The following is a 24,820-nucleotide window of genomic DNA, read 5'->3' as shown; positions in this document are numbered from 1 at the left end:
TGAACTAAAGAGTATTAAAAAATATGTACTTTTAGGGAGAGTGAAATCCACAAAGTGGGGGTCAATGAATGTCTGCTTATTCATCACAAATAGAAAACTTTTACAGTGGAAGCAATTAATAAAAGGAAAGAAACCACCAGATACAAACGATATGTTTAGAATTCAGTCAGATATCGTGTAGTGACCTTGGTGCAGAAAAGATTTTGTTATGGGAAAATATGAAAAATTATCAAACATTTATCTGAACACAAACAGTTTACCTGTAAAAAGCGATGGAAGTAATTTGCATCTCCTTCTCGACACAGGAATGCAGATTAGTGCTGAGTCGAGTTTGTTATTTGACATAATAAAGAACTACTCTGGAATAGTGATATTACCAGCGACAGGCATTATGGCGATAGGGAATATTGTAAGATTGAGGAAAACATTCAACAAACTAATTTTGATAGATTCTGAAGTACAAGGGTAGTTCAATCATGAATTTTTAGAGGGACTGTAGTTAAATTCGGAAGTAACCTTAAGAATACACTAGTTGTGTAGCAACAACTTATAATTGGCCATAAAAAATATGATGTCAAGTGCAGTCAATGATCAGAACGGAATAGAAAAGAGTATGTATGTGAAAAGGAACTGAATCATAGTGATTCCTTAGATATTATTCAGATTTTGAAATGTGACAGTCTAGGTAATGGTTCTGAACAATACCAATTAAAGAGCCTGAATGTGAAGGGAACAATATCATTGAGATCATCAATGAAATTAATAAAATCCCTACAGCACTAAAGAAAGGATTGTAGAACACAATAAAGGATAGGGAGATTGTGTTCTCTGATAATGCAGGATAGGTAAACAGATTTGATCGCAGATTAAATGCACCTGAACACATTCCATTGTTCATGCCACCATATTCTATTTGAAATAAGGGTGAAGCACTAATAGAAATTCCCAAGATGGTCGAATGGGGTCCAACACAACGAAGAAATAGCTCATATGAGATAATTACTGTGATAACAGTAATTGAGGTAGAATTTCCGCTACAAAGAGAACTAACCTGGGATCGAAACAAAGAAATACTTGAAGATAGGATGAAAAACAAGCAGACTCTCATATTGGTAGGTGCTGAAAAATCTGAAGAGTACTAAATTTAAATTCAGCGACTTAGCGTTGGTAAAGTAAATTAATCATGAAATTAGTAAATTTAAATCTGTGTTTCAGGGACATCTAAGAACTGTATACAAGCACATATTAATTTTTCTTATTTAAAAGGTCCAAAGTCAGTTAAAAAACTGGGTGTCAAGCACATCCTATTAAAAAAAAACACCCAGCTGAGATTCACAATGATGATAACTAGTACTGTAGAAGACCAACAAACATCTTGAAGTTTATTACATCAGAGCTAATCACTATCAAAATTTAGCTTAATCGTTTTATTGTTAAAGGTGATTAAATATGCACGCAAATGAATATTGTGTCAAACTAATACTGTTTATGCAAATTTCAGAGAAAGTTTTCTTATTTTTAAAGAGAAAAAGAAAGAACAGGAGAGACATACAAGAGCCTAATGTTGATCCTAATGTTGATATTTTTTGCATCATAAAAAGATAATCCATTGAAACAGTCTTGTGTTAAGAGAGACATGGATTTAAAGTGATGGAGTATGAAAACTGGTATTATTGAGTGGAATATATTTTTATTACATTTTTGGCTGATTATGTACTTTTATTATGAATAATGTATAGGTAACGTTAGGTAAAGCTCCAAAGTTAATAGAAGTATTAATTTTTATGCAATACAGCACAGAAATCAGTGACACCAAGCAGCATGTTATCCTACCAAGAATCATGCCCTTTACAATGAAGTAAAATAAAATTCCTTTTTAATATACTTCCAAAGAAAACCATTTGCTTAAACAACAACAAGAAAAACAATTACCGTCCAAACGGGCTTCAAAGGACCAGTGGTACCAAGCCACTGTGTCACCCTCAGCCCATAGGTTCACTGGGTGCAGATACGGAGAGGCACATGGTCAGCACACCACTCTCCCAGCCGTCGTCAGTTTCCGTGAGCAGTGCCGCTATTTCTCAGCCAAGTAGGTCCTCAATTGACCTCAAAAGGGCTGACTGCACTCCTCAGTTCTCAGGAAAATCAGACGGTGACCCATCCAAGTGCTAGCCAAGCCAGACAGCGTTTAACTTTGGTCTATTTAGACGACGTTATTGTAGAATGACTCACAGAATATTCTGAGTTCTGCGACGCTACCAAGCTGAGTAGTTGCTCATCCAAAGTGAATCCGATATAAGCATACCAGTTACCTCTTAACCTATGCTTACTTGTACTTCAGGTACTTTGACTATGAACGACACTGCTTGAATAAAATAGCTCGATGTAGTCTAGGACAGAGCCAAACACCTCTGCTTTCATGCCCTGAACCTAACTCGCTGCAAATAATAACCTGTAGTTATGCTCCTGCAGTTAAATAGTCTACACATTGGCCAGAATTGACAGTTAGTAAAATACACAGAACTACAAAATGAAGCTGAATAATTTAGTTAAAAAGGTTCTATCATGACGTCTGTAACTGCAGTATACAATAGAAAATTATGTTGAGTACCGTCTATTCAAGAAAAAACATCTCAAACGGGAAGTGGTCGTCGATCTTCAGTTAAAATACTGACAGAATATACTCTTATCAGATGCAGTAAAGTTACCTTGAGAGCGTTACCAGAATGGCAGATAAATCGCCAAACTACGTAGTCATCAAAGATACACGAAAAATATGTCAATTTCGTGATCATAACACATTAAGTATTCATCAGCTCAAAACAATTCAGAGATCAACATGATGATTCATAACTTAATATACGCAATACAAAGAATAGTAACCTATGTTTCATTTTTTATTCTCAGTTACGTAATATAAACACAGTAAGTTAGAATCCTGTTCTGGAGCACATTCGGACCTCTAAAAATATTAAGTTCCTTGAAAAATTAAAGTACATTAGTAGTAATTCACCATCCATAATCTATCACCCACTCCCTCAAAAACCATACGAGACCCCAGGCAGATTTACCTTCCTCCAGAGAGGATATCCGAGTGTCCTCTTCAAGATCTAACCGAAAACGGTCCTCATGAGTTGAAGTCTCACTTTCCCCGCCCAGAATTTATCATTTATACATCCGAATCACCGATTTTACCACAGGCAGATCTGTCTTCCAGCAAAACGCAAAAGTGACAAGCACTGCTACCTTGAGCTCTTCATTCAAAAAGTCCCAGTCTCCTCTTGACTACTGTAGTGTTCCGCTATGTTTTCTTTTCGATTGACTGAAGACCGTACCGACATCGTTCTTAAGTTTTACAGGCATGGTCTGACGTATCTTGACCTGTTTCCCACACTAATCTAATACATTAGAACAATATATAAATAAAAGAAATGTTATAAGCATTCGTTCACAAATAAAGGCCTGTTCATTAATAAGGAAGCTCATATTGTTGTGCAAGTTTGCTCACATTAAATGAAACCGAACTGTAGTTATATTTTGTTTAAACTATTACTAACGCCTTCCTGATGAAAGCATCTTTTGGTTCTTGTGCAAATTGCGGTGTCCGCTAACATATGCGACTGACCACATTTAAATTATCACAGTTTTTTAATATTACTGGCAATGAACAGTTGAATAAAATTACTGGCAAAATAGTACACTGTTCATTAAGTAAATACACAAGTATGACAAAATACACTCCTGGAAATTGAAATAAGAACACCGTGAATTCATTGTCCCAGGAAGGGGAAACTTTATTGACACATTCCTGGGGTCAGATACATCACATGATCACACTGACAGAACCACAGGCACATGGACACAGGCAACAGAGCATGCACGACGTCGGCACTAGTACAGTGTATATCCACCTTTCACAGCAATGCAGGCTGCTGTTCTCCCATGGAGACGATCGTAGAGATGCTGGATGTAGTCCTGTGGAACGGCTTGCCATGCCATTTCCACCTGGCGCCTCAGTTGGACCAGCGTTCGTGCTGGACGTGCAGACCGCGTGAGACGACGCTTCATCCAGTCCCAAACATGCTCAATGGGGGACAGATCCGGAGATCTTGCTGGCCAGGGTAGTTGACTTACACCTTCTAGAGCACGTTGGGTGGCACGGGATACATGCGGACGTGCATTGTCCTGTTGGCACAGCAAGTTCCCTTGCCGGTCTAGGAATGGTAGAACGATGGGTTCTATGACGGTTTGGATGTACCGTACACTATTCAGTGTCCCCTCGACGATCACCAGTGGTGTACGGCCAGTGTAGGAGATCGCTCCCCACACCATGATGCTGGGTGTTGGCCCTGTGTGCCTCGGTCGTATGCAGTCCTGATTGTGGCGCTCACCTGCACGGCGCCAAACACGCATACGACCATCATTGGCACCAAGGCAGAAGCGACTCTCATCGCTGAAGACGACACGTCTCCATTCGTCCCTCCATTCACGCCTGTCGCGACACCACTGGAGGCGGGCTGCACGATGTTGGGGCGTGAGCGGAAGACGGCCTAACGGTGTGCGGGACCGTAGCCCAGCTTCATGGAGACGGTTGCGAATGGTCCTCGCCGATACCCCAGGAGCAACAGTGTCCCTAATTTGCTGGGAAGTGGCGGTGCGGTCCCCTACGGCACTGCGTAGGATCCTACGGTCTTGGCGTGCATCCGTGCGTCGCTGCGGTCCGGTCCCAGGTCGACGGGCACGTGCACCTTCCGCCGACCACTGGCGACAACATCGATGTACTGTGGAGACCTCACGCCCCACGTGTTGAGCAATTCGGCGGTACGTCCACCCGGCCTCCCGCATGCCCACTATACGCCCTCGCTCAAAGTCCGTCAACTGCACATACGGTTCACGTCCACGCTGTCGCGGCATGCTACCAGTGTTAAAGACTGCGATGGAGCTCCGTATGCCACGGCAAACTGGCTGACACTGACGGCGGCGGTGCACAAATGCTGCGCAGCTAGCGCCATTCGACGGTCAACACCGCGGTTCCTGGTGTGTCCGCTGTGCCGTGCATGTGATCATTGCTTGTACAGCCCTCTCGCAGTGTCCGGAGCAAGTATGGTGGGTCTGACACACCGGTGTCAATGTGTTCTTTTTTCCATTTCCAGGAGTGTATGATGTATTCAAGTAAGACATAATAATCAAGAAATAAAACAGATCCATAGCTTTCAGGGATGATAGCTGTAGTGCAATGCTAGCATATAAGATACCTTATGTTTAACTAGAAAGTAGCGTTTAAAGTTGTTAATTCAGAGGTTCATAGTAAAAATGTTTATGCACTGTGAAGTATTAACTGCTATAGTTTTAATGATACTGTAATTATTATGTCTGGGGATGCACCTCATTTTTCTAGAGCCAGTGATATACTCATAGAGCTGTGAAACACCATCTTTCAGCTTGTCTCAAAATGCGCTGTTGCTGGTCATTCCGCATTCTGCTACGCGAACGCCCGTTGTCCAGCTCCCCTCTATTGGGATTAACCCACATCCGCCTACACTGTCGCCTTCATCCCACGCTGGCCTGGGCTGGTCGCTGTGTCACATTCTGAGCTCCCAGCCTGGTAGCGTTCAGCCGTACATCAGATGCACCTTACCTCGCAGCAGTTCTGAATAGCTGGTTAGCTCGCCTGAATACGTTTAACATTACAATACACATCTCCGGTGTATCTGACACATTAGCTCGGTAAACTGGCACATTGTGACACAGAAAATTTGACGTACTTACATAACATAATTTCATAGATAAAATAGTAAATAGAATACCATAATTGCATGTCAGAACAGTAGTGCAATAATTTTTGTGTTGGTGTATAAACAACCTGTACTTCCTATGGTGTCACAACAGCTTACTGTATCAGTACACATGTACTAAACCTAACAAAATATGAAAATTACAGTGTATTAATGAATCAGTGGAAAAACTTAATTAGTGGAAAAACTAATTTAATATTTGTCACTTTGGCCATTTCCTTTCCCCTTCCTTTTTTTAAAAAGAAGGAAATGCCAGTGGCCTTGCCACAGTGGTAACAACGGTTCCCGTCAGATCACCGAAGTTAAGCGCGGTCGGGCTTGGCTATAACTGTGAGGAGTCACCGCCTGGCTGCTCTGCCGAGTGCTGTCGGCAAGAGCAGCGCACTCAGGCCCTGTGAGGCCAATTGAGGAGTTACTTGACTGAGAACTAGTGGCACACGTCACGAAAAATGACAGTGGGAAAGCGACGGTTGACCACATGCCCTCCCATACCCACATCCGATGGCGCCTAAGAGGTGAGGATGACACGGCGGCCGATCGGTACCTTTGCGCCGGAGTATGTTTTTTTTGTCCTACAGGGTTTGACTGGTAACACCAGACACAAAACACAAAACCCAAACCCAATAGCGAGATGGCGTGACAAAATAAAGAATGACTAAAAACAAAATTTTTACATCTAGGCATCGCGCCCTTCTAATACAGTCAACTGTGGCCAAACTAAGCGCGTGGTGCCCAAAGCCAGTGCCATTACAACCTCCGACATTAATAGAAAGGCGAGGGCAGGGAATAGGGGGAGAGTTGAAGCTACTGCGACATTCAATAAACTTCTAAACGAAAACAACGGGCAGTTTACAACACGAGTTGCTCCCCTAGTAAACAAAAAATTATTGGCCAAGTTCAAAAACATATTGCGCTGTTAAAACAAGGGGTACCAAACTGGCATAAAATAAGTGGACACTTAGGCCCTTACACTGAGAAAAAAGCAGTTACTTGAAGGAGATATTGGGTTCCAGTTACGTAAGTTGGCGAGCGATGACCTCCACTGACCCCTTACTACTTTAGAATGAGGAAAATAGTAGTTACATAAAACAGATAATACACACATAAAAGAAAGTTCTGCATCACCTCAGTTCCAAAAGTTTCGGACCCTGTACAGAAAATTAGAATAAAGATCAACATAAACATCATTTCCACCATTTTTATTCCTCATGAAAACCACACTTTGCCTGTTGTACCACCATACAGCGAGACCTTCAGAGGTGGGTGTCCAGATTTTTGTACACATCGGTACCTCTAACACCCAGTATCGCGTCCTCTTGCATGCCTGTATTCGTCGTGGCATACTATCTACAAGTTCATCAAGGCAATGTTGGTTCAGATTGTCCCACTCCTCAACGGCGATTCGGCGTAGATCCCTCAGAGTGATTGGTGGGTCACATCGTCCATAAACAGCCCCTTTCAATCCATCCCAGGCCTGTTCCATAGGGTTCTTGTCTCTAGAGCATGCTGGCCACTCTAGTAGAGCGATGTCGTTCTCCTGAAGAAAGTCATGCACAGGATGTGTATGCACGATGAGGGGTGGGGGGAGGGGAGGAGGGGAGGGTAGTTGTCTGTCTCGTCCATGAAGACGAATGTCTCACCAATATGGTGCCGATACGGTTGCACTATCGGGCGGAGGATTACATTCAATTATCGTACAGCCGTTACGGTGCCTTCCACGACCACCAGCGGCGTACGTTGGCGCCACATAATGCCACTCCAGAACAGCAGGGAACCTTCGTTTTGTTGCACTCGCTGGACAGTGTGTCCAAGGCGTTCAGCCTAACCGGGTTGCCTCCAAACACGTCACCGACCATTGTCTGGTTTAAGGCATAAGCGACATTGACCTTGAGTGGTCTATTCGGCATGTTGTTGGGCCCATCTGTACCGTGCTGCATTGTGTCGTGGTTGCAAAGACGAACCTCGCATTCGACGTCGGGAATGAAGTTGTGCATCATGCAGCCTATTGCGCACAGTTTAAATCGTAACTCTATGTCCTGTGGCTGCATGAAAAGCATTATTCAACATGGTGGCGTTACTGTCAGGGTTCCTCCGACCCATAATTCGTAGGAAGCGATCATCCACTGTAGCAGTAGCCCTTGGGTGGCCTGAGCGAGGCATGTCATCGACAGTTCCTGTCTCTCTGTATCTCCTCCATGTCCGAACAACATCGCTTTGGTTCACTCCGAGGAGCCTGGACACTTCCCTTGTTGAGAGCCCTTTCTGGCTCAAAGTAACAATGCGGACGCGACCCAACCGCGGTATTGACCGATTAGGCACGGTTGAACTACACCTCCTCCCTGCTGGAATGACTGGAGCTGATCGGCTGTCGGACTCCCACTGTCTAATAGTCACTGCTCATACTTTGTTGTTTACAGCTTTGGGCGGGTTTAGTGATATCTCTGAACAGTCAAGGGGACTGTGTCTGTGACACAGTATCTACAGTTAACGTCTATCTTCAGGAGTTCTGGGAACCGGGGTGGTGCAATTTTTTTTTTTATATGTGTACATGACAATTACCTAACTTAAAGAGCGGCGACTTCCTCGGCGAAGATGTCGCAGGCCAATGTGGCGTGTAGAAGTACAGTGGGAAAGACACTACATTCCAAGCGTCCCATAAGGCGCCATACGGCGAAGTCCTGACGCTGGAACATTTTAAATTCGCGTCTAAGTCCGGGACACAGCTACAAGCTCAACACTTCCGCAGTTACACCAGTCAGCGAGATGGCTAATGCTGAGAAAATTATGGCACATCCACACTGTGGGTGTCACAATACAAGAGGGTAGTATAGAAAAATAATTCCAAAAGTACTGTCGAGCACGGAACTAGAAACCTAAACTGCCACAAACTTGCAACTCAACCCGGCAGGTGGGGCAGTGAGAGTCTTATGCGGCCACACAACAGTCACGCTGACTTGCTAATGTTAGATCTAAGGTTTCACACAAGAGGTGGGTTTCTTGGAGCTAAAATTCACACTAGGCGAGCAGCAACACAGGGACTTAATTGAGCAGCCTTGATTCAGCTACCGCACGACAAATTAATCAATTCAGGAAGACTTGAGTGAGCTCTACATTAAGAAAGTTCATGACCCCAGAAAACCGTTGTACACACACACACACACACTGCCGTGCCAAACGTCAGTACGTCACGCCGCTAATTCGAGTCACGTGACCCTCTTAACATCGATAGAAGAGGACCTCACCACCCTAGCACCACAGGTCCCAGGCTCACTGCTCCAGATGACAACGCCCAGCTTCCCAGATCGCGACACCGCCACCACGCCTGTATGATCAAAGACCTCTGAGCGCGTCTGTGAACTCATGCGGACAAGGCCGGCAATTTGTAAAAGAAAAGGGGTCCAACATGGCTCAACCTCCCCCACCAAGTTCACGTGAGCCCACAACATTCTACCGGTGTTGAGATTCCGCAAAGGAAGATTAACAGAACTTAATTTCCGCATGATCTCATATCACATGGACCAAGGAACCGCAGAGCGAAATTACTTGCGTAATCCGCCTCCTTTTTAGGCGACGTTAGGGTTCTGTACAAAAGCTTGGTGCAGGGAGGGGGGACTGGACTGCCCCTAAAGGCAAAATAATCAGCAGAGATCATCATGACGATGCAGAATGCAATGGAAACCACTCCATTAAAAACATGTTACGTGTATCTTCAAGAGATGTGGCCTGCAACTGAAAAACTGTCATGAATCGTCCATTGGCCGAAGGTTTCGGAACAGCCCGCATTCGGTTCTCCAGGAGGGTGCTGCCAAGGGGAAGGTGATCATGAGAAAAAGATTGAATGACCGACGAAAGGATAACGTTCCACGAGACGGGGTGTGGAATGTCAGTAGCTTGAACGTGGTATGGAAGCTAGAAAATCTGAAAAGGGAAATGCAAAAGTAAACCTAAATATAGTAGGGATCAGTGAAGTGAAATGGAAAGAAGAAACAGCAGTCGATTTAGAAGAGACAGGGGATCCAGCATTAGAATCAGGTTTTAAGAAAGCTTTAAGAAAGCTTTCTGAAATCATTGGGAGAAGTGGCAATAAAATGACTATTAATGTTGGTTAGTAGGATGTATGAGTCTGGCGACATACCATCTGACCTACGGAAAAATGGCATCCACACCATACCAAAGACTGCAAGAACCGACAAACGTGAGAATTATCGCCCAATCACCTTAACAGTTCATGCATCAAAGGTATTGACAGAATAATACGTAGAAGACTGGAAAAGCAAATTGAGGATTTGTTAGATCATTTTGGCATTAGGAAAGGTAAAGACGACCGAGATGCAATACTACGTTGAGGTTGATAATAGAAGGAAGACTAAAGTAAAGACAAGTTCATAGGATTTGTCGACTTGAAAAAAGCGTCCAACAATGTAAAATGTGCAAGTCGTTCGATATTCTGAGAAAAATAGGGGTAAGCTGTGAGGAGAGACGCGTAATGTACAATACATACAAGAGCCAAGAGGCAATAATAAAAGTGGAAGACCAAGAACTTAGTGCTATGATTAAAAATGATGTAGGGCTGTAGTCTTTCGCCAAGATCGTTGAATCTATACATCGAAGAAGCTACGATGTAAATAAAACAAAAATTCACGAGTGGGAAACAGGACACTCACGTACCAAATGATGCACTTCAAGGCACCGAAAACATGCCCTAGGCCTCTCCATTTTTAAGGAATCACATTGGTATTCTTTAGACTCCACACTGAAATCCTGTCAAAGACGGTCTCTATCAGCACGCTGTTCTGAGAAACGTAACCCCTCAATCGCGTGATACCAAGGCATTTAATTCAAGGAAGGTGGTAGGTCTTTTAGTGACAGTAATATGGAGCGGTCGGCCGGCCTTATACCTCCAGTAACTTAACAGCTATATGGGTTTCCGTAACCTGCAGCTCCAAGGCGGAGACTGCGGTTCGAATATGCTCAGTATACCTAGCCCAAGTCTCAATGGTGCCTGAACCTGCCAAAAGAACTTGCGCTGATGTTCGTTTTTAATAGGGAGCAAAAGCGTAAACTCAATAATATGCTTTCGCAGATCCTTCAGCCGTCTTTCTCTTGCAAAATTTCGGTGTCAAACTACAGGCTGTCCCAATGTGTTCACAAATAAGACACTAACTCAGTGACACGTCCGTCAGAAGGGTGTTGTCGTATCCTGGCCTCATAGGCCGAATAATCTACCTTAAGAGGGGAAATGTCGGGACAACGGTGCAACGCCTAGCTTGACAATATTTCTGAAAAAAGGACATAATTAATTACAACATTGCAGTAATCAAATATAATAACCAGCTGCAATGACAAGAAATTACAATAAGTGGTGAATGATACAATAGAGAAAATTCTGTATAATAACCCAGGAATCCACCCTCTGAACGACCATTACAATCTCACCTATCAGAGTGCTGCTTAACCAGAGTCAAAAACGTGAAAGCACTTGGCCAGGTACGTCATTCATCATTTGACAAATTTTAGTACAATTCAAAAAACGCATTTTATACTAAGAAACTTTTCTAAGATCAGCAATAAAAATTAAATAGCACGTAAAAAACAAAAAACAAAATTTTATGACCAGTTTTAAATCACCCACAATTTAAAAAAAAAACATATCTTAACTAGCAGCGACTCCCTCGCACCGGCCAGCGTGGCGTGTTGTAGCACAGCTGCAAAGGCACTGCGGTCCCAGCGTCCTATAAGGCGCCATACCACAAATTCTGTGACGCTGGAACTGAAGGTGCGTCCAAGTCCGGAACACTATTCCACGCTCAACACTGCCGCAGTTACACAGCTCAGTGAGATGGATAAAGCTGAGTAAATGTATTATGGTTCACCCACACTGTGGATGTCACAAAACAAGACGGTAGAATAGTAAAATAATTCCAGAAGAAAAGCAGCGTCAAGCAGAGACTAAGAAACCTAAAAAGCGAGAAATTTGCAACTCAGCTCTGTTCCTCTCCGATTTACAAAGTTAACGAGAACGAGACAGGTGGGGCAGTGAGACTCTTATGCAACCGGAATAATAGCGCTCACATGCATAACCTACGCTTTCAGACAAGAAGTGGGTTCTCGGAGCTAAAATTTAACTAGGCAAGCAGAAACTAGGGGACTTAACTGGGCAGCCATGAATCAGCAACCACACGACAAAATAATCAATTCAGGGAGACGTGAGTGAACTGAACACAAAAGAAGTGCCTAACACCAGAAAGCCATTGTAAACACGCAAACTTCCCCACGCCCAAAGTTAGTATGCTTCGCCACTAATTCAAGCCACGTGAGCCTCCTGACATCGAGAGAGAAGGACTTCACCACCCTAGTGTCACAGGTCCCAGCTCACTGTTCCCGATGGCAATGACTCTCTTCCCTGATCGCGACACCATCACCACCACGTCCTCTACATGAACAACGCACTCTGTACGCGGCCGTGAACTCTCGCGGACGAAGCGGGCTATTTGTTAAAGGAAAGAAAATCGACACGGCTTTTATTCGAATCTTCCCCATTCATGTCGTGAAGCCACTTAGGAATGTAAGGTTGCTTGCTTTAAAATGCTGTGAACATTCGATTTGCTTACACCTCATACACGGTATGGACGTTTTTGTGGGTCTTGCGAAAGCTTGTGCGACTCCATCCACCCCTCTTTCGTCCGCTGTTGATTTCTTTCTGCCACAGCATTCGATCTTCACATAACTTAAACTTCCCTCCCTCTCTGATTAGGAGCCTAGTTTATTTTATTGTTACACGTGATGGTGGTGCAATATCAGAACTCTGCCTGCCATCATCTCTTCACTTCCTTCGTATTTTCGCACTTAAAAACCCATTTTCATTGCCTCGAGGACAAGTTTCCAGCCATCTTGTTACTTATGTCTTATTAGAGACAGCTGAAAAACAAAAGAAAATGGTTACACACGTTAGTTATGAGAGCACCAGGTAATTACACTTGGAGCAGGTTATCGTTAATATCTCCTGACTTATAAAACCGTGCAAATCTCTTTAGTCTTCAGATTTCTGACTGATAGGATGTTAGCCACCACGAATTGCTGTCTGGTGCCTACCATTTCATCTCAGAGTAGCACTTGCAACCTATGTCTTGAAGCACTCCAATCTCCTTCTTCCCCTACAGTTTCTACCTTCTACAGCTCCCTCTACCCTCTTGGAAGTTGTTCCCTGATTTCTTTGCGCGTGTCCTATCATGCTGCCCCTTCTTCTTCTCATTGTTTTCCACATATTCCTTTCCTACTCTGTGTAGAACCTCCTCATTCCTTACCTAGTCAGCCCACCTAATTTTCAACACTCATTAGTCTGTAGGATCACATCTCAAATGCTTCAGTTCTCTTCTTTTCCATTTTTCCCACACTCCATAATTCACTATCATAAAACGCTGTGTTTCAGATGTACACTCTGAGAAATTTCAAATTTCTTCTTCAGGTGGGGGCCGATGTTTGATACTAGCAGATTTCTCTTTCACAGGAATACCCGCTTCGCCTGTGTTGATATGCTTTTTTTTATTTCCTCCTTACTTCGTCCGTCATTTTTTCCATATACCCTAAAAATTAGATGAAAATTGTTAATGACAAATTACACTAGGACTGATGATAAAAACCAATTGTTATTGATAATCTGTAATTACTTTATACAAAGATGTACAGGAAAATCAAGATTTAATATCACTGAAGAGATCAAAAGGCTCTTAATTAAAATTGGACATTTTCGATTTGCGTTTTTCTTCTGCCATCTGTTTTGTGTTCTCGTTGAGATGCACGTAAAGTAGTGTTTGTCTGAATAATTCATCAAGCAATTTATACTTTTTATTGAAATGTACCTCAAAGATATTGAAACACAGTCTGACAGATTTTTGAAAGTAGTATGCAAATATTAAGAACCAAAAATCTGATACTTGTTTTGTAAATAAAACTGCCTTTTCCTGCTAGAAGCAAAACAAGCATTTATATGCTTGCTGCGGAGGATGGCCACACAAACAAACTTGTCAAAAATCCGATGCCTTCTATTAGGATTGCAGACAGTATAAAATCATTATTCGGAGAGTGCTAAAAACCATAACCTACAGGGAAAAGGAAAACTTAGAAAAGGTAGTCTTTGTTGGATGCTAGTTATAATACTGGCTAAACAACGTGTGAAAATACAGCAAGGAAAGTTAAATTCACTATAAAAGTACTTGTAAAATACACATATTTCATTTCCTTATAACATTAATTTTCCCTGTGAGGAAAGCCGTTTTGTTGTTTCTACACTTAATATAAAAAAATACTACACACTCCATCTTCCTAGATGCTTCCCAGTTTTGTGTACAGCTTACCAGGAACGTATCTATGTGTGTAGCCTCCAACAGAACGTCTGTTGCCAAACTGTATTAGTCATAGTAACACAGGCCGAACAACCCGTAACGCAACTGCATTACATTGTCTGATTACTTTGTATTGTGAATGACTGCTTTTATCGAGGGTCCTGTACTGCGACATCGGCGAAAATATCTGTGTACGCAGGGGGTCACAGCAGGAACGATAAATATACAGGGATATGACACAGGCGCAAATCTAAAGCGCAAAACTTCATTTGGGCATAATTATGCCCCATCCAGAACGGTTTCTAAGATAGAAAATGTTCACGCAGATTGTGACTGGACCAAAACTGAAGTCTGTGACACTTCCTTTGCTATTGATCTCCAGTAAAACTAACTCGTCACCAAAATCGACAGAACTTACACCATCAGATTTGTGTTTGTGCGGTCTTCCAAGAGCCCACGAATAAACTGTAGTTGACGGTGGAATGTTCGAATATTTATCGTGCTGTGTACAGCAGCTGTAATGTGACGTGTGCGTCAGTGCTTAGAAGTTAACGTGTTAAAATTATGTATTTTTTTAAGTTATACTTTGTAAAACGCCTGTTATAATATTTAAAAACTGTTTTACGTGTGTAAACCTCACAGTGCATTAAATAATACAGAAATAAATGACAGTGTATATTAAAGTCGTTCCGTCTCGCATGCCTCATGTCCATATCAAGTTTCCTGCTGCCGGTGATAGTTCCTGTCATGTCCCTAAATACTGCTACTCCTCCTGATACACTCTATGTATTATGTTATTAATAACTTAGTGTTGTATCATTTTGTTACGTGTGTAAGTACAATTTGCAAATGTCGTTGCACTTCCCAATGGAAGAATCTTATTGTAAAATTAGGAGTATGGTCGCCAACCGCCAAAATATGGGAAGCACATCGCCTTTTACCTTTTCGCCGTTTCTGTGGCCGTGGTGCGCAATGCGCAGGCAAGCATCAGTCCTGACTCTCTCAAACAGCGTTAGAGGGCAGCTGACTTATAGAACACTCAGGATAAACTTGATGTTTGTGCGGGAATACAGTGTAACATAACATCGAAGAAAGCAACGATTTACCACCTGTTAAAGTACTCGAAATAAGCCATCTCACTGAAATTGTTACCTTAGATGTAAAATAATTCCAGGAGATATCTGTGTTGCAATGGCTTGCGCCACATTTACAGTAAACGATATGGTTAACAGGAAAGAATATGATACGCTTTAGCTACAAACAGAAAACGAGTACCGAAGGTAAAGCCAAATCTTATCTGAACAACACACACATGATCGCACTGCATCTGAAAAGTAAGATCTTATAGAGCTCTTACGGGAGAGATGGGTTTCCAGAGTCAAAATGTTGCCGTCCTTTTCGAAATAAAATAGTGATTTTTTTATAGCAACATATGTTACCTTACTTTGAAATTATTTTATGCCCTTTATGCAATTCCATATGACAGCTTAGGAAACTAAAGCTATTTTTATTAGTTCATATCTTGTGTAGTAAATTAAAGAAGAAAGTAGTTATGCAATTTGTCAAACACGAAAGTTACGTTCCAATTTTGAAAGGCATTTAGAAATATTCATAGTTAGTTATCCGAATTTCAGATACTTTCAAGCATAGTGTAAATTATCTAGTTCTAGGCAGCCGCAAAAGGCACGGTAATTCTGCGCTGCCTCGCTGTTTCCACAGTCCTAACGAATGCATACACTCGTTGCAAAGGAAGGGCGGTTGAAAATGTAAGTACATCGTAAAAGTGGGCTGTATTTGGACACTACATTATGAGACACGGTTACAGATGCGTGCGCGCTGCTTGGTGGTCACGGCCCGTCTTTTTTGTGCCGGTCGGTTCTGGCGGTGCATAGTGTTGACGGCCGGGCCGAAGAAAATATTACCTGCAGCTAGTGTCCGGTGACTGCTGCGCCCATGTGGCACGTTGCATCAATACACAACGTTCCGCGCACCTAATTTATATAAATTACAGAAATACAAATAATCACATGCAGCACAAGTTACACCAAACGAACAAGGAAATAAATAGATGGAAGTAACCGTGTCCACTGTAAACAAAAGAAACACTTCAATTTGTAATTTAATAGTTATGTGCACTAGAGTCTATCATTCCTGTGGAACAACACAGATCTTCGACAGTGGTCGTTTTAAGTTCCCGTTGTTGCGTGCACTGAAACAATTCGTACCATACCATCAGGACTAGGGTGTGTACCAACAATGAGCCTAGACCACCATACGAGAGGTGGAAAATTGTATTCCTTTAGGAGAAACAATGTAACTGGCTGTAGATTGTCCTTTTTTGATGACAATTCAGTTCTCTGTTGTAGTTGTGGTAGGTAGTCATTTGACCACCATTTCCAGATGTGCTGCTTGCACTGCTGGATGGCCTGCTGAGCTGCTATCTTGACAACCTGGGTGATGGCTCTGAAAGCAAGCCTTGCTCTGGGATAGTTGCTAAGGGTTCACCAATAAGAAAATGGCCTGGAGTAAGGCATGAGAATTCATCTGGGTTGTCATGAACTTGTGTAATGGGTCGGGATTTCAATCATGCTTCAATCTGTGTGTAATGCATGTAATTGTAATGCTTTTAATTCATCAAGTGTCAGCATGTGGTTTTCCATGACTCCCTCCAAACGTGTCTTGATGGATTTTATTCCAGCTTCCCACAGACCACCAAAATGCGGGGCATGAGGCGTGATAAAATGCCATTCTCTGATGCATAGCTCTGGATTAGGATTGTGTGAAACTGGTAGCTGAACAGTTTATGCAGTTCACTCAGCTCATTCCTTGCACCCACAAACGTCTTCCCATTGTCATTGTACATGTTTGTGCAAACGTCTCGTCGTGAAATGAACCTTCGAAGAGCAGCAATTAAAGCTTGGGAGGACAAATCAGTGACAAGCTCCATGTGTTGCCATGCAAACAAACAATGCAGTGTAGACCTTTGCCCTAGTTTTGCTCCACTTTCATCCATTCCTTACGTGTAGTGACCCTCCATAGTCAACCCCACAACTAAGGAAGGGTGTCCTTTGCTATTCACACACTGAAGGAAGTTGTCCCATGAGTTGTGTTGCAGTGGTTGCCTTCGAGTGGTAGCAAGGAAGGCACTTGTGAATTATTTGTCTGATTACAGATTTTCCATTGGGTGTCCAATACCTTTGCCTGAGACTTGCCATTTTAACCAAGCCATACGAATGACTGCCTTCAATGCTTTGTGAAGTTCTCCTGATTTTAAGTTTCCACTATGCCTCTCAGTGGGTTGCCACCTAAGACTGTTTATATATCTCAGCACATATGCCATAACTTTTTGTAGGCTTTGCCATGAAAAATAATGTTGGGCTATCTAATCCACAATGCAAGTAGTTGTGAGTAAGCAAACATGCTGAATACGTTTCTCTGGTTCGTCAGCTGATGCGTCTGCACACTTCATAGTGTTAACAGGCCATGCTGGTAGTGGCTGATGGACAAAGCAATGACCTTTCCACCATAACTTCCTGCCACCTGCTGTTGTGGTGCAGTTCCTCGCGAAGTGATGTCAGCAGGATTATTATTAAAGGATACATGGTTTCAGTATTCTACTGAAGAGAGTTGCTGTATTTCAGAGACACGATTTCCAACAAACGTCTTCCTTGATGTTGGTTCTTTCGTAAACCAATCTGACAACAGTAGAATCTCTCCAAAAGCAAGTTTTGCCATTGAATAAGTGTAGCCCAGATTTGACCTTCGCCATTAATCTAGACAGTAGTAGGGCTGCACACAATTCAAGTCTAGGCTGTGATATTTGCTTGATCGGTGCTACTCTGGATTTCGAAGTTAAAAGCTTGATTGAAAAATTATTTTCTTCACAGGCACTTGTAAGATAAATACAGGCTTCATACGCTTGTTCGGAGACATCTGAGAACCCATATAGCTCCAGCCACTTTACTCCATTGCTGATCACTGTTCTATCGATATGAGTGCTATTCAGTGATGGTAGATGATTATTCACTCGTTCCCACTGTGTCTTCAGGTCATCTGGTAACGGCGTGTCCCATTCTATTTGCCTTTGCCAGGTGTAGCAGAAACATCTTGAAAGTCAATACCACTGGTCCCAAAAGTCCCAATGGCTCGAATATGGAGGCAACCCGAGAAAGTATACGTCGTTTAGTCCAGCTAATGTTACTACTTTCTGCATCAATGGAAGGTATTGCTATGAGTATGCCACAACAGACCCAAAATCTTCGCCGTTTCTTGCTGTTCGTTACCCAGTCTCCAAGGTACTTGCGTTTCACGATGTTCAGGTGGGAAGTTTTCCATCAATCTTGAATCGTTTGCACACGATTTACGAAGAGGAAATCCTCCACTGTGATGTAATCTACAAAAAAGTGGTTGAAATGGCTCTAAGGACTATGGGACTTAACATCTGAGGTCATCAGTCCCCTATACTTAGAACTACTTAAACCTAACTTACCTAAGGATATCACACACATCCATGCCAGAGGCAGGATTCGAGCCTGCGACCGTAGCAGCAGCGCAGTTCCAGACTGAAGCGCCTAGAATGGCTCGGCCACAATGGCCAGCAAGAATCTACACTCATGCTCATAAATTAAGGATAACTACAGAATGTGGTGCCTCACAACGTGGCAACACACAAAACTGGCACTAATAGCATAGGCACATAGGGAACACACACGACACAGACCTGTAAGTCTACGGTATTGGTGATAAGTTGAGTAAACCGTCCCGAAACTCATGTTCTACAAAACGCCATTGTTTCCTGCGCATGTACCCCAACATCAATGTGGGATATGATCACCATGCACTCGTACACAGGCAGCACAATGGGTTGGCATACTCTGGATCAGGTGGTCGAACAGCTGCTGGGGTACAGTCTCCCTTTACTGCACCAGTGCCTGTCAAAGCCCCTGAAGTGTCCTAGGGGTTTGAAGACGTGCAGTGATACGTCGACCGAAAGCATGCCAGACCTGCTCGATACGGTTTAGGTCTGGAGAACAGGCAGGCCACTCCATGGGTTGGCATACTCTGGATCAGGTGGTCGAACAGCTGCTGGGGTACAGTCTCCCATTACTGCACCAGTGCCTGTCGGAGCCCCTGAAGTGTCCTAGGGGTTTGAAGACGGGCAGCGATACGTCGACCGAGAGCATGTCAGACCTGCTCGATACGGTTTAGGTCTGGAGAAGAGGCACGCCACTCCATTTGCCTGATATCTTCTGTTTCAAGGAACTCCTCCGCGATGGCAGCTCGGTGGGGCCGTTCATTATCATCCGTCAGGAGGAAGGTGGGACCCACAGCACCACTGAAAAGGCGGACATACTGGTGCAAAATGACGTCCCGATATACCTGACATGTTACAGTTCCTTTGTCAAAGACATGCAGGTGTGTATGTGCACCAATCATAGTCCCACTCCACACCATCAAACCACGACCTCCATACAGGTCCCTTTCAAGGACATTTAGGGGTTGGTATCTGGTTCCTGGTTCACGCCAGATGAAACCTCTGCGAGAATCACTGTTCAGACTGTACCTGGACTCGTCCATGAACATAACCTGGGAGCACTGTTCCAATGACCATGTACTCTGTTCTTGACACCAGACTTTACGCGCTCTCCTGTGACCAGGAGTCAGTGGAATGCCCCTTGCAGGTCTCTGGGCGAATAAACCATGTCTGTTCAGTCGTCTGTAGACTGTGTGTCTGGAGACAACTGTTCCGGTGCCTGCAGTAAGGACCCGATCAGGGCTACCTGCAGTACTTCGTAGCCGTCTGCGAGCACTGATGGTGAATAACGGTCTTCTTGTGGTGTTGTATACTGTGGACGTCCCGTACTGTAGTGCCTGGACATGTTTCCTACCTGCTGGAATCGTTGCCATAATCTTGAGATCATACTTTGTGGCACGCGGACAGCCTGTGCTACGAGCTGCTGTGTTTGACCAGCCTCCAGCAGCCCTAGTATTCTACCAGTCATAACGTCATCAATATGTGTTCTCTGAGCAATTTTCAAGATACAGTCACCATTAGCACGTCTGAAAACGTCTGCACACTTACTCGCTGCACACTTACTCGCTCTGCATATGTGGACTGCTGCCAGCGCCACCGTGCGACGACCACAGGTCAAATGCACTTCATGGTCATATCCCGAGGTGATTTAAACCCGCAAACCACCCACCAGAGCATTGTTTCACCATGTATCTGTATTATCATTAATTTATGAGCATGAGCATAATAAGCTCTTCCTGCAGACTGAGTGCCTCCTCTACGGTCTCAGCTCCATTCAAAACATCGTCTACTTAAAAATTCCTTTTTACTCTGTTTTCAGCCCATGGATATGTTGTTCTCTCATCTTCTGCTAGTTGTAATAGACATATTGTTGCTAAAGAGGGCGCTGCTGCTGTACCATAAGTGACTGCTGTTAAACGATGAACCTTGATTGGTTCATTGGGAGACTCACGCCATAGAATTTTTTGTAGGTCTTGATCTACCTTTCTGACTTCAATCTGTCTATACATGTTTGTAATGTCAGCAGTGAAAGCATGTCTGTGTGTTCAGAACTGCAGGACAATTGAATATAAGTCATCTTGTACTATTGGTCCAATTGTCATGATGTCATTGAGGAAAGTGTTCGATGATGTCTTTGCCGAGGTATTAAACACTACTCAAAGTTTAGTAGTACTTCTTGGTTCTTGTACTGCGATCTTCTCTGTCAACATACTCCGACATTTTGCGAGCCGACCGTTGGACAGCTAGTTTCACCACGAATCTACCATTTGCATTGCTCTGAATGGTTTTCTCAAAATGCTCCTCACATAATCACGCTTCTTTTGCGTACACAGAAAAAAATATAATTTCTTCTTGCTGCCAGAACCTTTCGACCGGAATGTTAAGGTTGGTATTGCGTGCAAGGCATTACAGCACTCTTAGAATATTGGACTTAACTGAATGAGGAGGTATCTTTCCTGATACAATCCAACCAAATGATGTTTCCTGTAAGGTTGGGTGGTTATCTATTTTCAGCTGACCAAGATGCAATATATCAAACAAGATTGATGCTCCAAGCAGAAGATCAATCTCACCAGGTTTGTTAAATGATGTTTCCGCTAATCTTATATGCTTAGGATGCTGCCAGGTGGAGCTTTCAAGGGACGCTGTTGGGAGTGGCCCTGTTATACATGGTAGTAATGTGCAGACAGAATGTGTGCCGTAGTCACCATCTCTTGTGAAAATGTACACACTGCAAACGTGCGACGATTGTACCATTTGGACATCACAGATGCCACTTATTGGTATCGGATGATGACTGAGCTGTACTCCCAACCGATCTGCTAAGCTCCTAGACATAATGTTCATTTGTGAGGCACTGTCAGGAAGAGCCATGTAGTTGTACACCTTCCCATTTTTGTCGGCGATATTTACAAGTGTAGTAGATAACAATACTTCTGCACGTTTGTGGTCTCCTTTTTGTTCCTTGTGCAATAATGTGTTATGGCGCTTGTTACATATGCCGAGTTGCCAACACGGCATCCCTTTTGCCTGTGATTCGAGCCCATACAGCTGAAACAAAGTGTTTGTCCTTTCACGAAGTCTATTCTGCTAGCAGTGTAGCTCCCTTTGAACTTAGGACACCTGCTTAGCGTATGTGTTGAGTTGCAGAACGCACAGTCGGGAGCAGTCGCGAGAAATGTACGTCGAGAACTTTACCGTTCTGCCTTAGTACGCTTCGCGGCCGGCTGCTGGGACTTGGACAGTGTTTTGTGTGGATGAATGATCTCTAACGTCTGCCAGATGGTTTCTAGAAATGCCACCAGATCTTTCAGACGAGGAAATGTGGTGTCAGCTGTTTTACATTCCCACTGTTTCCTCAGAGTCAGACTAGTGTGATCTAACAAAATGTGCGAGAGCAATAGTTCATATAATGGAATGCCGACCTGCATTACCTCAATCTTTCAGGAGTTCTTTTACATGCAAATCAACAGTTAACTTGGGACTTCTATACCAGAGCACAATCAAATCCCATGCAATCTTAAAGTTACTTTCTGTAACCCGTAAGTTTTCAACCACCTTACGAGTTTCTCCAGACACACATGACAATAAACAATAATGTTGCTGGACATTAGCTAAGGCTTCACTGCTGATTACTAGTGCCTTAAAGGTATCGAAGAAATGCATGAATTCTGCAATGTTATCATTGAATTTTGTAATGAAATTGCTGGGATCTTTATTTCACGTGCACTGGATGAACTTGCAGACTTAGGTGGTAACACAACATTTGACTGGAGCAGTGTCTTCTAAAGTTTTCAGATGACTCCCTGTCTGCACCTTGAGATTCTTCTACATCGTTAATCTCTAACTGAGTCAGGATGCGGTTGTATTCGTCTTTGCTTGTATTTAGCAGTGACTGCCTTGCTCTGATGTCGTTGAGGTTGGACCCTTCATGGAAGCTATTAACAAATGTGGAGGGTCTAGTCACTCGTGACTTGATTACTGCTCTTTTCTTAGTTATATTTCGTTTCTCGACAAGATCCATGTTTCAGGAGATTTGCGCAAAGGCTAATAGATTAAGGAAATAGAGCCAGGCTGCACACAGAGCAGGACGACGGTACCCGTAGAGCGCTGATTAGGCTGCAGCTGCTGGCGGAGATGGCGAGGACGGCGCTCAATGACTCACTGGTATCGCGCTGTCGGAACCGATTGACTGTGTCTTCTGGTTTGAGGTGCACTTCGTAACACAATTATTACGGCATTTGTACCTTGGAGAGCTCTAGTGCGGACGCCTGTCACTGCTGATGCTTGAGAGAAATGTGGAGAATCCCACAGAAAGCCACGGTAACCGGATTCTCGTAAATAGCGGCACGTGCAAATCAACGTACATAACTTTTGTGCTGAAACACGTTCGAATAGTTGTCTCCAGCCCGAAGGACCAAAATGTAGGCAGCCGCAAAACGCGCGGTAATAATGCGCTGCTTCGCTCTTTCCACAGTCCCAACTAATGCATACACTCGTTGCAAAGGAAAGACGGTTGAAAATGAATGTACATTATTGGTAAAAGTGGACTGTATTTGAACACTACGTTGCGAGACACAGTTACAGATCCATGCGCGCTTCTTGGCGGTCACGGCCCGTCTCCTTTGTGCCAGGTCTGGCCGTACATTGTGTTGACGGCCGGGCAGAAAAAAGTTCTTACTCGCAGTGAGTGTCCGGTGGCTGCTGCGCCCTTGTGGCACGTTGCACCAATACAGAACACAAGTTTTAAGGAGTAATGTCATTTATATTTGAATAACGTCACAAATTTGGTTGTAAAAGTTTGTAGAGACATATGTCTTGCTGATATCTGTCCTGTTCGGAAGCAAACTGCAGCTATTTCAAGGAAAGTTTGAACAGTGATTTATAATTTCAGTTCCAAAACTATTACCATTATTTCATCCTTGAGGACCGATGACCTATTTCTTAGACCATACTATCGATTTTCAGAACGGAAATGTATACTGGCTCCTATGCCAGGTGTAAACATTGCACTGCTGTTTTGTGTAAAATATTGAGACATGGGAATGGTAACTGAGGGGTGAAGCACTTGATTTGCCATTAGGAATAGTATCTTGAAAAGTGATCTTGGTACCAAATGGGCATCAGTTAGTAGAATGGAAACAAATGCAAATGATGAAATTGAAGAGTGATTATGCTTTCAGGATGTGAGTAAATACAACTATTTTCTAAAGTTACTTTACTAATATCAAATGAAAAATGGTTGGCAGGGTAACGATACTATTAATAACATGATTCTACAGGCAGAGTGCATAAGCAGAACAAAAGACAACCGAGTTCAGTGTGTCTGTGAGTACTGCTAAGAAAGTATTGACTGAAGTTCAAAATCAGATCTCATACATCAACGCAATTCAATTCACAAAAAACAACTAATCGAAGAAAATGTTGAACATATTCTACAGATGAAAACGCAAAAATCAGTTTCAGCAATGAAAGCTGAAATTCGTGAAGAAATCGGTGAAGAAACATCAAAACTGTGAAATGCTCCTTGTTGAGTGCAGAATAGCGTAGACTGACACGTATGTTTGTGGGGGAAAGAGCAAGATAAAGTGAAACAGATCCTTCAATTTACAACTTCAGATTCTTTTAGCATAGTAGAATCCTTGTAAAAGTAGTTGAAGTAAAGGGTGCAAGGGTGAAAAATAAATGAAAAATGCAGTAGAAACAATAATAAATGGTCATAAAAATAGCCGGAACATGAGAGGACTGGCGATAGAGACATTTTTATGAGTGCAGTATGGGAAACTAGCTCACCCATGGTGTGCTCAGTGTCATGTCTAGTGGCAGTATTAGAAAGAAAACAGATGAATCCAGAAATATTTACGCTTATTCCAGGAAACTTGGTTCAACATGTGACGATTTGTAAGAATGGGGAAAAAGAGAGAAGCATAGAACTAACACAGGTGTTAGTGGTCTGTTCAGATCCAGTTAATATATAATGTTAGGTAAAAATATAAGAAGCACAATTGTGCATCCTGATTTTGATATAAATAGAAATAAGCATTCGCTTGATCTAAATAAGGATTCACATTTTCAAAGTACTAATTACGATTTCGAATGATTTCAGCTGACAGCCATGACGATTTCGATATTTACAAGGTTTAATCAGA

The sequence above is a fragment of the Schistocerca cancellata genome, chromosome 8 (genome assembly GCF_023864275.1).
Source record: "Schistocerca cancellata isolate TAMUIC-IGC-003103 chromosome 8, iqSchCanc2.1, whole genome shotgun sequence".
NCBI classification, from domain to species: domain Eukaryota; kingdom Metazoa; phylum Arthropoda; class Insecta; order Orthoptera; family Acrididae; genus Schistocerca; species Schistocerca cancellata.
Note: the sequence above shows the minus strand (reverse complement) of the source record.